At 26.3% G+C, this 6156-nt stretch overlaps 1 long non-coding RNA gene across 1 annotated transcript; it reads right to left on the minus strand.

Moving 5' to 3' along the window:
• Positions 1-868: 868 nt before the first annotated feature.
• LOC122851383 lies at positions 869-1379 on the minus strand. Its single transcript, XR_006373683.1, has 2 exons — positions 1296-1379; positions 869-922 (listed from the first exon to the last, which is right to left on the minus strand). It is a non-coding gene; the product is annotated as an uncharacterized LOC122851383 (long non-coding RNA).
• Positions 1380-6156: the final 4777 nt, after the last annotated feature.

The following is a 6156-nucleotide window of genomic DNA, read 5'->3' on the forward strand; positions in this document are numbered from 1 at the left end:
ATTAATAATCAACTAACCAGGAAAAAAAAAATAATTAAAGAAAAAAAAAAAAACAATATTATATCAAGATCTATTTTTCGGCTAGATATAAAAGTTTAAAAATATTTATATATTTTTTTTTCCGTCATCCTCTACCAGAAGAAACAATAACACAAAATGTAAACCAGCAAAAAGTCACGTCAAAAGTATATCCAAGAAACCAGAACACTAAACATAAACTAAAAATGCTTTTACAGTTGTTTTTTGATATAAAATTTTTACCCTATTATATTTCTCATAAGAATATATATATATCAAGTGAAAAATAAAATAAAAAATTATAATAACATATACAAAATGAAATGAAAAAAAGTTTATATTCCTTCGACTTTTAATCAAACAAAACATAAATAATTCAAGTTAAATAAAATATAAAAAAAACTGTCTTGAGACCGGAAATTATTCAAGTATTTATTAATATTTACCCTTTTTAATATTTGTGTGAAACAAAAAAAATTGAGTTACTTACACTTAGTGTAGATAGGCTTTATAGAAAAGCTTACTAGCAGATGCTCTGGAAAAGTAGCTGTCTTGTAGAGCACATGCTCTTATTGCCGCACGAAGTTCATTTATCCTAGGGTCATGGATCCCTCTCTTAAAATATCCATGTGCAATGTCCGCACCCTCCTTGTGTCCTCATCTTTTTTTTGAGCAAAGTGACGAGTCAGTTTTTCATTTTCTATACATATCCTTTGATCCTCTGTCTCTATTAATTTTATTTTTTTCTGTAAAAATATATTCGTCATGCGATATAATATACGACGAGTGATTATTAATTGAAGTATATATGAACATAATATTTTAGCCCTTGCGTGTGTGATATACTCACTTTTATTTGATACACAACTGGCAGGTGATGTTGATGAGTCAGATGCGTCACTAACTGCAATCGACAAAATTAATATTAATAATAAAAATTGATTCTCTATAAATTAATTAAATTTTACACTGTTATTTATATATATATCCTAATAAAAAATTCAGGTACACAAATCCTTTATTTATTTTTTGAATAAAAAAATAAATAAATATATACATAACACCCAGGATGTATTTAAAATAATAAAAAAGTATAAAATTGGTTGATCAAAAGTAGCGAAATCAATCGACAATTTGTGTAATAAAAAAAAAGAAATCAAAGATTTGATGATTTTGATTTTAGCCTGTGGGCAATTGACCTTGGTTATATATATATGTGAGGCTATTTTAAAGGCAAACAACTATAATCGACACCTCTTAAAAATCATTGATGATACCTGAAGGGTTTCTATACCACGTGCGCCTTGTTTTTGTTCATCGATACTTCAAAGTTGTATTCCGCCTGACCATCCATACCGCGGCATCATCACCAAAATTAATAAGAAAAAAAAAAAGGAAGCGAGAACAGCAATTATGTTTCCTATCAGCTGCCTCGTTGATTCTTCATCTATCCGTCAAACAAGTTTAGACCTTGGAAAAGATAAACTCTCTGTGAAATAAAAGAAAAAAAAAAATATATTTAATATATTTATATATAAATAAAAACTATCGTATCACGTATAGAAAATTATTTTTTAGTTTACCATCAGTTGAATCTCATTATCGATATTTTGTTTGAAGAATTTGAAGGTCGTGTAAGATTTCTTGATGCTGATAATCAGTATATATTTATTTAATGATGAGAAAAACAAAACTGGAAGAAAAAAAAAAAAAAAAGAAAATTATACCTGACCGAAGAAGCAGCATTAGTGGATGTTAAAATAAATATAAATAAAAAAATAAATAAAATTGTATGCACTGACTGGGAAAAAGCATAACAAACAGATTACCTTCATTTATCGGTTTAATAAATATACCAAAACTCTTAATCCTCGGAAATGACGGAGACAACGTTGATAACAAAATATTCAACAATATTTCGAGAAACATGCCGATGTATATTTTTCTTCGTTGTGGTTGTTTTTATATTTTTTTTCTTATCATTTGTTTGGGGGGTGACTCGATGATAAAAAAAGGAAATCGGCTTTCAAAGAACAGGCTTCGATTTTTCGACAAACACAATGCTAGAAAGAAAAAAAAATAAATAAATAAAAAACATGTTAATATATACACATTTATTTTATGATGTGTGTATATCAATATTATATATTTGCAGTTAATAATTCACAGAAAAATAAAATAATATCAATTTTATAAAATGAAAAAATATATTAGAAAATTAAAAATGTAAAAAATATATTTAATTCTGGACAATTTAATTCAAAAAAAAAAAAAGGGATAAGTATATTTACCTAAATTTGGCAGGTGACAACAGCATCGAGTGTGTTACATTTATTATGAATATTTTATTTTTCAAACTGAAGTCTTATCGGCGCCAATGGCGAGCACATATCGACGCACCTTGTGATGAATGCAAACAAGGTGATATATATATTTTTTTTTAACCAGATATGCAGGATGTCATAAGACTTTAACTGAAAAAAAGAAAAAATTATATTTATTTTTGTGACAAAAAAAAAAAAAAAAAGTTTAAAGTATTATGCAGCATATTTGATAAGAGATAAAATTAAATTATCAAATAAAAAAATAATATTCATTGGCTTTTGTGGTTTTAACATTGCAATTCATTTAAAAAAAAAATTTAAAGAACTTTGAAAAGACCAGTGAATGATTCAACCGAGTTTGTTAGACGAACCGCAGGACAACCACAAAATTCCCCTTTCATGTTTCTCAAAAAATAAAGTGATATGATGAATGAAATAAAGATGATAAAACCACAATGAATAAACACGCACTTATATACATATACCTAACCCTCGAATTTAATTTATTGTCATGTATTTTTAGTGCGGTTAAAATAGAGTCAAGGGTTTATTATTAATATTTCCATTCACTTGCAAAAATCAATTGAATCATATAAATTTATATCTCATTTTAATCTAGATATTTCAATTTAAGAATTTGGCATTAGTAAAGCAGTAACAGGCTTCATGCTGATTTAAAAAAAAAAATATACAAGAATTATTTTCAAATACAAACCTTGAGTGATTAATTTTCTCTTGTAAAATATATCCAAGAGTATTTGACAAAAACAACTGATTAAATTATCATTTTAAATAAGTGATATTTGTGTCATTTTGTAATTAATCATTATAATTAATCAAAAGATCATTTAGCCATTCAGCTATTCAATAAACAAGCCCAGTGTTTAACCTGAGAAAAAAAAACGATAAACCAAGCGTTAATTGTCTTACTTTCGTTATTATTTTTCTTACGTATTAACAAAGTTTAGATAAATAAAATTTAATGTAGACATTTGTCAATGACAAGATCTCGTTAAAACTTTGTAACCAAGTCTCCGGGAGTCTCCACATGGAGAGAACTCAATGATCTTGTTAGAATGCCACTTTCTTATGTCCAGGTGGTTCAAAACATAAAAAAAATATAGAAAAAAAAGAAGGAACATTTGTTCCGGTTTTATGGATAATACTTGTACTAATATAATTATGAAAAACCTATAATTTTTCAGACACCAGGTGTCGTCAACATCAAACGAAAAAAAATATTTTAATAAAACTTAAAAGACAAACAAATTCATATATATTGAAAAATATAATAAAATAAAATATTAAAATTCGATATAGGTCAATGATCTTGTATATTTAAATGTCGTTAACCCTGTGTTTAAAATATTATTTTGCTTTTTTTCTCGATGCCTGACACAAAAGATCTTTTATAAAAAAATAATCTACAAATAAATTTTTTATATTTTTTGGTCTATCGGTATCTATTGCGCGATGGAATGTTTTATCATATCATTTTTTTATTTGCCATAATCCATTTGCATGTGGTGTAAAAGGGTCACACAAAAATACTACTGTTCTGCGAGTCAATTGAAATGATACAAAGACATGGCTTTATATACATATATAACGCCTAGTAAAATAATATTCGTATCCAATAAAAATAACTGTAATATATACTCAGTGTTTACACGATACATGATGCTATCATCTATCATTCATTGCCATGTAGAAGTTAAAAATACCTCTATTTACTTATCATATATATACATAAATTTATTCGTTGATATTATGTTTGAAATTCTCACGCAAAGTTAATCATTTTATGTATGTAGTTTTGGCTATTATGTGTATCAAATAACTGTTCAACTCCCTTTTGTTTAACAGTCACTTTGTCAATGTCGAAAAATTGACTCAATATATATTGAGCAAACAAAGTGCAATTACAAAAAAAAAAGTACAATACTCTATTTAAAATATTTTAGCACAATTGTTAATAGTAAATTTGACTGTAAAAATACAATTTTTGAACACAGAAAATAACAAATAAATAATAGTACCAATAATATATTTTTGTTAAATATTTAACAAGTATTTTTTTTAGCGTAAAAGAATCTTCATCAACACCATCAGCAATAGATTTTTTTTTTTCAAAGAAACTATTTGTTCATCAAGATAATTTATTTCTTCAAAGTGTTATAATAATAACAATAATAATAATAATAATAATAATGATAATAATATTCGGCATTTGCTGTTTTTTTTTTTTTTTCTTTTTTCTATTTTTTATTAAATAGTGAAAGGCCGGCTTCTAATCAGGTCCCGTTTGTTCGCGAGCAATAAGCGCAATGATTATTAGGAAATATATATAATTCTTTGAGGATATATGTATTATTCAGACATTGAGAAGCGTCGTAATGGTATGTGCGTCAGTGTAACACTGATGATAATATGGCAGTTTTATGCCGATATAGAAGATGATGGATTGTAGGCATTAGATTACTTCATGCAGTATAACTTGGCTGCTGATACATACCGATTATTCGCCATTGAAATCAACACCAATTTTTTTAAAACTCTCAAAATTAATTTAATTCAAAAGTTTAAAATTATTATTATATTTATTATATATAGTTATATACTTAAAAATAATATTAAATTTAATAAAATAATTGTTTAAAATATTTTTATATATCACTGAAACATTTTTTCCTTTAAATTTAAATTTCATTATGTATAATCCCTACAATTTAATAATAAAATTTAATATTTTAATAATAATAATAATGAAATAAATTATACAGGGTATTTTTTTAGTGTACTTGTATGTATATGTATACAGGTGACTTGAGACTGTGGGAATGACCGTTGATACTTTACTTTTGTATATATACAAAATATTGAAATTAACAGGTTGCGTATATATATATTTATTTATTTGCCCTCTTCATCTTATTCTTTTATATTTTATTTATTTTTTTATATTTTTTTTCATCTCGGTGTCTGTTTGACCCCACATTAGACGGTTAAACGTGCGAAAAATTCATGTATCTTACCCTCAATCTTCCTCCCTATACCCTGTATATACTTCCGACTGCGAGAAAATAAAAAAAAAATATACAAAAAAAAATATAACGAAAGAAAAGAAAAGAAAAAAAAAAAAAATTAACGGATATATAAATCCATCAAGGTAATACTCTGTCGAAAAGACGATATGTGACGTATGATGGGGAGGATGATAGTCATATATACAGAAAATTAATTCGATGTGTGCTTGAATTTAAAAGTTGATATATTTTCACATGAAATTATTGTAAAATTTTCATGTGGATCGATACTGAAGATGTTCGCACGATGAAAAAATTCCCCCCTGATGATCCCATCGAAAGAGAATCGTTAGAGGGGTCTTGTCTACATCAGCAAAATAAAAATTAAGAGGGGAAACTATGTATCCACCAAACCGTGTGAGTATATATTCAATATTGAACGAGTCATTTTATAATAATATAAAAGAAATAAATGTATAGAAATAAAGGAATGTGGCATCAGGCAATCACTATATATATTATATAAGAAATATAAAAATAAAAAGAAAATTTACCAGATCGCGTTAGATGTAACACAAGTAAATAAAAGTAAATAATAAAATATATTACATCTGCTCTATCGAGGTCTAGAAAACCACCACATTTGTATTGAGAGGAGGTGAAGAAAGAGGAGGAGGAGGAGGTGGAGGGAGGTTTACACCAGGTGTCTATATCTGATTTTATATTTTCTTTACAAATCCAACAAATAATCGATAATATTCTTTTTTTTTTTTTTCTATTTTTCATTC

The sequence above is a fragment of the Aphidius gifuensis genome, linkage group LG3 (genome assembly GCF_014905175.1).
Source record: "Aphidius gifuensis isolate YNYX2018 linkage group LG3, ASM1490517v1, whole genome shotgun sequence".
Lineage (NCBI taxonomy): Eukaryota > Metazoa > Arthropoda > Insecta > Hymenoptera > Braconidae > Aphidius > Aphidius gifuensis.